At 44.7% G+C, this 12,533-nt stretch overlaps 1 pseudogene; it reads right to left on the reverse strand.

Moving 5' to 3' along the window:
- Positions 1 to 496: 496 nt before the first annotated feature.
- Positions 497 to 3,140, reverse strand: LOC100653928 (RNA-binding protein 25-like; annotated as a pseudogene).
- Between the last annotated feature and the right edge of the window lie 9,393 nt (positions 3,141 to 12,533).

A 12,533-nucleotide genomic window follows, 5' to 3' on the forward strand; every position in this document is an offset into this window, starting at 1 on the left:
TAAAGATGTACTACTAGTTACACTAGAGTCTCTGGGTGATGCAAATGGTTAATGTCTTTGGCTGCTAACCCAAGGGTTGGAGGGTCGAGTCTACCCTGAGGCACCTTGGAAGAAAGGCCTGGAGATCTACTTCTAAAAACTCAGCCATTAAAAACCCTATAGAACACAGTTCTACTCTTACACACGTGGCTGGTTAACTAAAACTAGTTACACTGAGTACCTACCAAGAGCTGGGCCCGAAGCTAAGGGCTTCACATGTTACCTCATTTAATCCTCAGTGCTCAGCTGCTAACTAAAAAGTTGGCAGTTCAAACCCACCAGCCACTTTGCCAGAGAAAGGTGTGGCAGTCTGCTCCCGTAAAGATTTATTTTTGGGGGGGGAGTCATCTTAACACTTACAAGGAACAAATCAGCGGAGCAAGATTATATGAGCTATGCTGTGTACAGTGCTGCAGTTTATAAAACACACGAGTAATTTGTACCTGGCGAGTATAAAGAGAACCAAGTTAAGATTCAGATGACTTTACAACCAAGGGAGTACACAGGGCATCAACAAACCAGAGGACAAAATTTCACATTTTCTACATTAAGAAAATTACAGATCTCACAAATGTGTTTTACGACAAAGAGAAATTCAAAGTCCTTTGAATGGTGGGAAGGAAGAAATCTGATATGGAACTCTAAATGCAAAAAGAGTTTTACTTCACAACACTAATTTTCTTGGCTTCTGTTTCATATATCAATAACCTCCACGTTTTGACTATAAAAACTTCTGCTTCTTCATCGAGTACCATGGCAACATCATCTAAAATGCTCTGCGGTGAACTATGAGCCATAACCTTGGAACAAACAAAATCAACTAATGTAGCTTCTTTTTCACCTACGCATTCTGTGATTTTCTTATTAATCCAAGGTCTAGTGCATCATTCCAACAATATACAATCCACAATAGACCAATCGAGAGGATAAGCAAACAGCTCAGGTTTGGCTGTAGGAATTTTCTCAATGAGACTCTTAATGTGCTTGCACTTTTTTCCAGTGTTTACGGTCCTTTGGCAGCACTTTTATCACCTTCACCATAATCCAAGGGAACAAGTTTCCTTTTTCAGGGTATGTCATCTCTGTCTTCATCCTCAGATTTGTTAAAGACACTATCTATAGGGAGTTTCTTTCTCTTCACAGAATTAGGTTGGCCAGGACTATTGGAAGCACCCAGGTTAAGACCAAGTCCTATTTTTGGCCTCTGTTCCTCAGGTTGTTGTTGGTCAGGTGAATTTTCATGAGGAATAATAATACTACACGAAGATTCATCCCCAGGAGTGTTGGGAGGTGCAGTGCCACTGGCAGAGGAAATGGAGGGGGCAGAGCTGATAGATCTCAGAGTTGGTTTGAGACAGAGCTTTTGCTGCAGTTCTTCCTCTTCAATGGGTTCTTCTCGTTTTTCTTATTTTTCTTTTTCCTCTTCCTCAGATTCTGGTTCTTGCTTTATTTGTGGTTGCCTATGCCTCTCAACCTCTTGTTCCATCCTCTAGAGCTCTGCATCTGGGTCTGGGTGCCCTTCTGCCAGCACTGCCTAATTTCCTCCAGCTCTTCCTTCTCTCTCTTCTCATCACGCCCATCTGCTTCCATTTCCTTCTCCCTATCAGGCAACCTTTTCTGAAGAGCAATTCCCGTATAGTACTTGGGATCATCTCTATCATCATCATAATCTTCTAAGAATTCTTTTAGTGGTTTAGCTGCTTTTGCCATTTCTCTTCTTCTCGCTCAGCCTCTTTCTCATATTCCCGAGTTTTCTTTGGTTCTTTGGCTTCCCAATTCTTAAGGCGCTCTTGATAAGCAGCTTCTTTCTCTCGGAGTTTTCTTTCAAGGTTTCTCCTATCATATGCATCTTCTTCATCGTCTTCTCGATCCCGATTCTTGTCTTTTTCTCCTTCTCTCTCCCATTGCCTTTCTCGCTCTCTCACTCCCGTTCTCTTTTCTGCTTCTGCTCCCGCTCCCACTCTCTTTCACGGTCTCTGCTCTTCTCTCTTGATCGACTCCGATCGTTATTTTGGTCTGAGCTCCTTTCTTGGTCTTGGTCATGATCTCTCTCTCTCTCCATCCCGATCTCGATCTCTCTCTTCTGTCTGGTCATGATCCCTATCCGGCTCTCGTTCCCACTCTCTTCCTTCTTTTCTCCTTCACACTCTCATTCCCTTTCTCGCCTTTGTCGTTCTCTTTCACGCTCCCTCTCTCCTTCTCTCCATTCTTTCTCAATTTCCTGTCTTTCATTCTCCTTTTTGCCTTTCTCTTCTTCTGGTGTCTTGTGTGTGTCTCTGAATTTGCAGATCTCTGGGGATATCAGGTGTCTTTTGTCTTCTGCCATTTCTATAGCATTTATATCCTCCTTAGTGATGAGTGGATAAGGGATCAATGGAGCCACTGGAAATCTGTGGAAAATGTCCTCCTTCTTCCTAGGGTGAGAGTCAGATTCCTGTGAGGGGGCATTGAGCTCTCTGGAATATTCATGTATTAAAACTTCAGTGGCCCCGTTAATCATCTGATCTCTTTGTTTCTTCATCTAAGGCTTCTTCATCATCGTTAGTGACTGTCTCTGGCCTGGCATCCCCATTAGAAGCTTTCTTCTTTGCTTTCCATTCATCGAGTTGTGCCTTTGTCTTTGCATCAACTTGAACAAGCAGCCTCTTCTCTCCAATCTGCAGGTCATGCAATAACCTGAGTGCACATAGGGTAGATTTAGGCTCGTTATATTCACAGAAGCCAAAGGCTTGAAGTTTTCTGGAAGCACCTTGTACTCTCTTCCAGCTCAAACCAAACTACATTTCTCCAGGAGCTGTCTTATAAGCATGTCTGAGGCTTTCTCAAGAAATGTTGCCGACAAAAACTGTAGTAGTAGTGGGACCACTGTTTTCATCATTTTCTTTGATCTTTAAGCCTGGATGGTCCTTTCTTGCTCCCAAATGCTTTCCAAACATGGACACACTGGGTACTAAGACAGTTGGAGCAGGAGCCATAATGCTCACTGGTACAGGAATCATTGGAGTTCCTGAAGGTACAGGTGGAGGAAAGCCAGGAGATTGTAGGGGTGGGATCCCTGGTGGAAGTGTTGAGATTCCCATGGGTGGGAGATTCAAGTGAGGGGGAAAGATATTCCTACTGCAGGTTTTCACCGCTGAGGAAATGGTACTATGTAAGCAGCTTTTCGGGCTCCAGGCTACGAGTGGCCGCCACCGGTTCAAGGCTTCTGCGCACTGCTCGCCTGTAACACTGGTTCCCTCCTGTAAAGATTTACAGCCTTGGAAACCCTATGGGACAGTACTACTCTGCCCTTTAGGGACACTACGTGTAGGAATCAACTAGAAGGCAATGGGGACCACATTGCAGGCACCAAGCTGGCTGATTTACACACTTCTTTAATGTTTACATTATCATCCTTGTTTCACTGTCAAGGAAATGGAGAATTAAGAGACGTTTCCTGGACAGGATATGAAAAGTTCCAACAGACCACTACTACTACTGCAATAACTACAGAAAAAAAAAAAAAAAAAAACTGGACAAACTGAAAAATCATATATTTAAAGGCATTGGAGCCCAGTGGTAGCAACTAGCACTAGATGAACTAAAGTTCTAGAGAAGGAAGAGCCTTTCCCAGATGAGCCGATCTCTTGCTTTTTCATCCCTGGGGTCATTTGCCTGTTCTGAGTGTGAGTGTGGCCTGACCTGAGGGATCAGAGGCTCCACTGAGGGAAAGAGCAACTGGTGAGCTTTTGGTAATTTGAAATCAGAGGAACCCCAAAGGCAACGCTGTTTGTCCCCACAGGACATTTGGTAAATTCTGGGGAAGCTAAGAAGGCTCAATTTCCTGGGATCGAACACTGGCTAAATCTGGGTTTGAGCTGCCTAAACCACAAGCCAGTTTTATTTTGAGTTTCTTTACTGGGTCCCATAGGCCCTAGAGATCAATTGCCTACTTCCTTCTGCAACTACATTACTCTCCATCAGTTCTCCGATTTTCTGCTGCAAGTAGCTTTTCTGAGGCATTGGCGCCCCCTGCTGTCAGAGAGTAGCTTTGCAAGGACTCATCTGTGCTGATTCTGTTCTTCCAGGCTGAGTCAGGGATTTAACTGCAAGGATCAATTCCAAACTCTGAGATTTTATCTCACTGGTCTCCTGTGCCCCTGAATGCTAAGTGTTCAGATAGGTAGATGCCCACGGCTGCAGTGTCTTCATCTGTAAAATGGAGTCAACAGTGCTCACTTCACAGGGTCATTTGTGCACTAACCGAGGCAACATGTAAGGTGCTTAACATTGCCAGACACACCGTTAGTGCTTGGTTGATAGAAATTACATACCCCAACCAAAAAAAATCCATTGATGTCGAGCAGATTCCAACTCATAGCGACCCTACAGTGACTCTATAGAACAGAACAGAACTGCCTCATAGAGTTTACAAGGAGTGCCTGGTAGATTTGAACTGCCGACCTTTTTGTTAGCAGTCATAGCTCTTAACCAGTATGCCACCCGGGTTTCCATAGCAATAGTAGTAGTGGTAATTGTTGTTGCTGTTGTTAAGGCTGCCCCAGGTCCTCCTCAAGCAGGCAGAACTAGGTGGCACCCTCAGCAGTGATGAGAGCTAGCTTTGGCTCCAGATGTTCTGTGATTTCAGAGGTTTCAGTCTTCCTTGCAGTAGGACACCCAGGACTAGGAGCCTGGTGCCCAAAGCTCAGGAAGAAGGGAGGAAGAGAAGGCCTGAGCTGGGGAAGAGGTGAGTGCCAGGCAGTTGCCCAGACCTCAGCCTTCTGTCTGTTAGCTGGCTAGTACTGGCAGTTCTCAAGGCTCAGGCTTGAGTCTCCGAAAAGCTGCCTTTCCAAAGGCTGGGTCTTGTTCTGTCTTAAAAGATGGAACTTCTGACTTCCTTTCAGTGGAGGTCTTTTACAAGAGGTGCTCTGAGTTAATTGACCTAGTGGAGAACAGTGGTTAGAGAATTCAAAGTGATTCTTGACCTGGAGAATCTCCTCTGCTTTTCTGCCACATCTCTGTGGGCCTCGTTGACTGACAGAAGGCCTGGAACCGTTCCCAGCAGTGTAGTGGATGCTGCCTGAGGACTTCCAGGTGCAGGACTGCCAAGCTCCTCGGAAGAGGCAATCTCACTCTGGCCCTCAGTTATCCAGCATCCTGGGAGCTCAGGCCTTTGGAGACTTCGGCTTCAGCCCCAGATGGCACCCATTTCCTGTTTTTCAGCTTCCCCGGCTCTCAGGTTCCCAGGTTCCCGGCACCCTTAGCAGCAGTCTTTCCTGACAACAAAGACTCCCTGTCACTCGTCATTTTGAAAGCACATGCTGTCCCTTGGGCACCCATCTGCATTCCCCGATCTTGGCCTGTGTTCCCTCCTCTCCCCAGTGTGCTTTGGCCCAGTCTCTGGCTCTAGAGGAGGCAGCTGGTTGCCAAGCCCCTGGACCTAGTTCTTCCCCAGGGTCCCAAACTCTGTCTCCCACACAGGGACATAGCCAGCAGCAGCCTATGCCAAGGATGGGTCAGTGTCTGAGGCATTCCAGGTGACCTGTGTGTTTCTGGGCAGCCAATCAGACCCGGCAGCACCCTGCTGACCCTAAGCAACCCTGTATTTTTGGTCTCCTCAGCATTATGCTATTCATAAGGTTTTCACTGCCTAATGTTTTTCAGAAGTAGACTGCTGGGTCCTTCAGAAGACCAAAGAAGAATTGACTCCTTTGAATTGTGGTGTTGGTGAAGAATATTGAATAGACCACGGACTGCCAAAAGAACAAACAAATCTATCTTAGAAGAAGTACAGCCAGAGTGCTCCTTAGAAGCAAGGATGGCGAGACTGCGTCTTATATACTTTGGACATGTCAGGAGGGATCGGTCCCTGGAAGACCCTCAACAAGGTGGATTGACACGGTGGCTGCAACAATGAGCTCAAGCATAACAACGATTGTAAGGATGGCTCAGGACCAGGCAGTGTTTCGTTCTGTTGTGCATGGGGTCGCTATGAGTCGGAACCGACTCGATGGCACGTTAACAACAACAGCATTATGACTTGGGTTATGACTTTATTTCTACCTGCTCACATATTACCCCATACAGGGACCATGGCCTTAGGTTTGAGCCTGTGACTTTGTTCTCTTCTGTGGTTGCCAGAGAAAATGCAGGAAGCCAGTTAAGTTTGAATTTCAGATAAGCAAGTTCTACTCTGTCCTCTAGGGTCGCTATGAGTCGAATCAACACCAGCAAGTTTGGTGCTGGTTTATATCTCATTCAATATTCAGTAATAAAAAATTACTCACCAATTATCTGAAATTCAAATTAAACCAGGTATCTTATATTCTTATTTGCTAAATCTGGCAACACTATCCTGATCTGCCCCATCAGAGGGGCCTCCCTGAGCTCAGGAACTTTCTGAACTTCCTAAGACAGGTTCCTTGACAACAGGGACACTGCCTTGCCGTTTTAGGTTAGTAGATTCTGAAGGGCACAACTTATGATTTCTTCATTTGATTGGGAGCCCCTTGATGGCAGGGCTCATGCTCTCCTCACCCTGCTCCTGTGTCTGACAGTCAGCCCACCATGATGCTCTAGGGTAGGCCTTGTTGTGTACTCACGCAATATCTCAAGTAGGGCCTGAGGGGCTGGGCATGCTGTGAGCAGTTTGGGTGTAGGGTTTCCTTTCCTGGAAAGGAAATATAATGAATGAGCTGTGTCTAGTGCTATCTCCTTGCTTGAAGAACCACATTTCCTGAAGTGGCAACTGGCAGGTGAGGGGAAGGGAAACCTTGAAAAATACTTCCCATGGATCACAGATCTAGAGATGCCCAAATGCCTGGCAGATCTGCCTTGAGCTAAGTGGGCTTCCTCTGGGTGCTTTGCAGGGCACAGAGGCTCATTTTATACTTTCCTGAAGCATAAGGTGTAGGATAAAGGGCAAGGCCTGGACCCCTTTCTGCCTGTCTGATGGCCTTTCAATTTCCTCGCTTGTACATCATCTGAGAACTTTTGAGGGGGCCAACTCCTTTGTTAGATAGATGAAGAAAAGGGCACAGAGAGGTGAAATAATCTGCCTAGAGTGGCAGGGCTTATTAAAGGAAGACTTGGGACAGAATCTGGCTCTTTTGGATCTCAATTCAGTGCTCAGCACAAGGAGGCTGTCTTTCTGGGATGCTAGGGGAGAAGAAAGAGGGCAGGGGAGGCTGACCTGGAGGAGGAGGTTTACTGAAGCCCTGAGCTTTGGCAGCAGTTACTGATTATTGCTTCTGTTTTCAGTAGAGAAGACAGAATATGTCAAAGCCAAATATTCACTGGAGATGAAATCTAAACACTTCAAATAAGATTTAGTGAATCATCCAGTCGAGGGGAACACAAGGCTTTGAGAGCTCCCTGCAGGTTATACACTGATAGCCTGGCTAATCTTGAGAACATGCGCAGGACGTCTTCTGGTGTTTATGTTTTGAACCTCCCCCACCCCACTCCCCGCATTTATTTTTCCTTCATGAAGGGAAAATAAACTTTATCCTGGGGTGGTGAAGCAAAGAAGGCCCCTGGGAGCCTGTGAACAGTGAGTGACAGCTTCTAGGTCCAAACATTGTCCATAGATAGCCTTTGGGCTCAAACACCCTCTGTTCCTTTCTCCCTGCTGCCTTTCATTCTCACTCTCACCTTTAGATGCCTGTGAAGATGTGTAGTTCACTCCAGATACAGGCTCTCTTGGAGGCAATAGGTCACCCACTATCCCCTGCCTCAACAGGGCCTTTCTGAAAAGGGTATCGCTTTCTTCAAAAGCACAGCCTTTTCTGCCTTAACCCAAGCAATCTTTTAATACTGCTCCCCCCGCCCCAATATTATTATCCTTTTTTGCTACACTTCAAGTCCCTCAGTGCCCCTTACTCCCCTCTGTTGGGACTTGCCCAGTTCTCCTGACAGGGGAGGACTACTACTGCCTCTTGGTATTTCTGAACTCCAGCTCCTTCCCTTGGGCTCTTTTTCACTGTCCCACCTCTTGCCCACCTGACAGCTCTTAGGAGTGATTAATGGTGTCATCTCTCATTACATTGCTAGAGGGGAGAGGGTGAGAAGGCTGAAAGAAAGAGAGAGGGGCCTGGGTCTACGGGTGGGTGGGCTTGCCTCTCTGTATAGGCCCCAGGTCCTATGTAAAATCTTGAATTTCATGCACAGAGCCCTTTGTGGTCAATAAAATAAGTTTTAATGATTTTTTTAATTAAAAAGAAAGTTTTAGAAAGGACTGCCCCCAGCACTGATGTTCTGGCATGAAAACAATAGTTTATTCTTAACACACACAGAGAGATACAAATTACCATACCTTGATTATATTAAAATCAATAACTTGTTTATCAAACATGTTGGAGACAAGCTGCAAACTGGGAGGAGATATTTAGGATGCATATAACTGGCAAAAGATTAATATCAAGGTTATATATATACAGAACTACAATTCAATAAAAAGACAAACAACTCAGTAGGAAAATGGGTAAAAGACATGCACGGGAATTTCACAGAAGGGAAACTACATATGCTAATAAACATATGAAGAGGTATTCAATCTTTTACATGTGTACTAGGAGAAATGTACAAGAATGGTCATGGCAGCAATGTTCACAATAGGAAGAAAAAAAAAAGATAGCCCAAATGACTAGGCATAGGGGTTTTAAATCATACTGTTTAGGCATATGTTTCAGTTACCTATTGCTGCATAACAAGTCATCTCAAAACTTAGCACAACTTGATTAAGGCAACCACAGTAAATACTATAGCATGTATAACCCTGCAACAATAGTAAAAACAAATAATAACTTACAAGCAGATCACGGGCACATATGTATAGGGGAAGAAGGGCATATAAGAGTACACCTGTGGATATTTTTATATACATATTTGTATGCACAGCATGTATATTCATATATATAATAGAGCACACATAGGACACAGTCATAGAAGCTTTCTAGGTACAACCAAGCATCTCGTGGAACTGAGTTGCTGAGGCTGAAGGCTAGGGACCATGATCTCAGGGCACATCTAAGTCAACTGACATGACATAGTTCATAAAGAAAATATTCTACGTCTTACTTTGGGGAATAGCATCTGGGGTCTTAAATGCTTGCGAGCAGCCATCTAAGATACATCTATTGGTCCCATCCCCTCCAGAGTGAAGGGGAATGAAAACAAGACACAAGGAAAATATTAGTACAAAAGACTAATGGACCACAGGAACCACAGCCTCCACCAGCCTGAACTCAGGAGACCTAGATGGTGGCCAGCTACCACCACTGACAGCTCTGACAGGGATCACAATAGAGGGTCTTGGACAGAGCAGGACAAAAATGTAGAACAAAATTCAAATTTGCAAAAAAGACTAGACTTATTCGTCTGACAGACTGGAGGAATCCTGAGATTACGGCCCCCAGACAGCCATCTAACTCAGAACTGAAGCCACTCTCGAAATTCACCTTTCAGCCAAAGATTAGACAGGTCTATAAAATTAACAATAACACTTGTGAAGAATGTGCTTCTTAGATCAATCAAGTATATGAAACCAAATAGGCAATACCTGTCCAAAAGCAAAGACAAGAAGGCAGGAAGGGACAGGAAAACTGGACAAATGGAAATGTGGAACCCAGGGTGGAAAGGGGAGTGTGCTAACATATTACAGGATTGCAACCAATGTCACATAACAATTTGTATATAAATTTTTGAATAAGAAACTAATTTGCTATGTAAACTTTCACCTAAAGCATTCACATACTCAAACCCAACAACAACAAAAAATGTAGTGGCTTAAAACCACAACAATCATTTCATTCTTGCACAGTTTCTGTGGGTCAGAAATTTAGACCAGGCATAAAAGGGATGTCTTTTCTCTTCCCCACAATGTTTGGGGACTCAGCTGGGAAGATTCAAAGGTTGGGAGTGAGTCAGCAGCTAGAATAATATGGAACTGTAGAGTCACATGTCTTATGGTTGATGCTGACTGCTGGCTAGGGTCTCACCTGGGTTGTTGGTCAGAAAACCTACATGTGGCCTCTCCATGTAAGTAAGCTAGGCTGGGCTCTCTTACAGCATGGTGGCTGGGTTCCAAGAGTGAGTGCTCCTTAAGAGCAAGGCAAGCATGCATGGCACTTTTATGATTTAATCTTGGAAATGACATAGAAATCACTTCTGTCTTAGCATATTGGTTGAGGGAGACACAGAGGTCCACTGAATTTCAAGTAGATGGGACATAGACCCCACCACTCAATGGAAAAAACATCAACATAATATTGTTAAGAAAATCATCTGGAACAGGAAATATTGTGATTATCTTTGCAAAATACAATCTGCCACAGTCCATTCTCTGGACACAACTCACATCCATCCCACATGAAAAATACACTTACCCCTTCCCCAAGACTCCCAAGGCTTATCCTATTATGGCAACAGCTTGAAATCTAGGATCTCATGGTTTAAATCAGTTGCAGGTATGAATAAGGCTATTCAAGTGTGGTCTTTTAAAAAGTTGCAAGTTTGCCCTGTCTTCCAAAGAATTGTCACTATTTGACCTGTCTGGCAGCTCCGTGGAAAAGCCCCATTCATACGGCTTCACTTTATTTGACTTGACTTAATTCACTCAGGAAGGAAAGCCCTATCCCTAGGATGATTGTCAAGCATAATCAGGTGCACTTGCTTAACATCAGACTGCCCGAGGCAGTGATACAGGATGAGGCAAGAAGCTGGCCAAAAAACTTAAAAGGAAAATCAGGAAAGCTTCAATGTATTCCTGTAACTCTAGAAGGCTATGTGCATGTGCAGGGATGAACACATGCCAAGAAGACCCCTTCTAAGGCCCTAATCACTCAGGTGTGGCTGACCCTGAGGCTCTGCACAGCAGGAAGTAAAGTCTAAGAAAGAGTTGTAAACTTCTGGTGAATTGTTCTCTCCCAAACCCCATACACTGAGACCCTTGCCAAAGGATGGGAAGCTTATTACTTCAAGGCACTTAAACTTCTATCTAATCATTAGCTAAGCTCTAAGGTAACTAAGCACAGACATCAGTGGCTATACAGACAAAGACGGCAGCCTTTAGAGAATTAGTCCAGGAAAGTCACTAAACAAACAGCAGCCACAACAACAAACTCTAGGGTGTGGGTTTGATTTCCAGAGTTGCCAAAATATATTACTTAAAATGTCCACTTCTCAAAAGGAAAATTAAAAGACATGCAAAAAACAGGAAAGTACAGCCCCCACACATGAAAAAAGCAGTGGACCCTGTCCTGAGGAAGGACAAATGTTGGACTTATTAAACAAAGACTTTAAATTGGCTGTTATAAATATATTCAAAGAACTAAAGGAAACCATGTCTAAAGGATTAAAGTATGATAATCATGTCTCACCAAATAGAGACTATAAATAAAAGACACAAATTATAAAAATAAAAAAGTAGAAATGTTGAAGTTGAAAAGTACAAATCTGAAATGAAAATGTCACTAGAGAAACTCAACAGTCAGTTTGAGATGGCAGACTAAAAGTATTCATTAACTTGAAGATGGGTCAATTGAGATTATCTAGTCTGAGGAACACAAAGGAAACAGAATGGAAAAAAATGAACAGAATCTCAGAACTCAGAAATTTGTGAGACTTCACCAAGAATATCAACATATGGAGGGTGGAGACAAGATGGTGGAATAGACAGACGCTTCCTGCGAGCCCTATTTACAACAAAGACCCCCAAAAACAAGTGAAACAAGTATATTTGTGACAAACTGGGAGCCCTGAGCATCAAAGGCAAACTTAGACAACGAACTGAGGGGCAGGGGAAGGAAGAGACTGTTCAGAAGTGGAGAGGAGTTACCGGACCTGAATCGCGGGGAGCCCTCAGGCACCATTCCCAATGGCGGTGGTCTGGTACTAGCATTTAGCCGCAGTTTCCTCAGGGAGAAGCAGCCAGCCACACAGCCTACTCACACCTACAGAACCTGAGAAGAATGGTGCTCTCGGCAAAACCTAGGTACTTGCATTTATTTTACCGCGCCGCCCCCCACCCCCAAGCTGGCTTCAGAGGCTAAATCCCTGGGCCTGAGATAGGCCCTGTTGAGTACCTAGAGCCATCCTCCCTGCCTTGGGGAAGGAAAAAATTTGCACTTGGGGGGAAAAGATAATCTGCTACCTCCATTAACCGGGGTAGCTCAGGACAGCAGCAGCTCCTGTCCAGGCATAAGCCATCCGTGGACCCTGAGCACCTTTCCCTTCTGCATGGACCTGTGTGGGCCTATTTCAGGAGAATAGGCCCTTGTTGGCAAACTCTAACCATTTCAGCTGTACAGTGGAGAGGAGGGTGTTTGACGTTTCACATTGCTTTGCCTATTGAACAAGGTCCTCACCTACCCACATCAGGGAACTAAGGACTGGCAGCTCCACAGAGGTCACACAGCCACCCACGACAGGGGTCCAAAGATAACTGGTACATCCCAGTCCTTACAACCAAAAACTTTGGGTGCGCATGGTCCCTCTGCAGAACCCACCCACCTACA

Source organism: Loxodonta africana, chromosome 3, assembly GCF_030014295.1.
Source record: "Loxodonta africana isolate mLoxAfr1 chromosome 3, mLoxAfr1.hap2, whole genome shotgun sequence".
Taxonomy (NCBI): domain Eukaryota; kingdom Metazoa; phylum Chordata; class Mammalia; order Proboscidea; family Elephantidae; genus Loxodonta; species Loxodonta africana.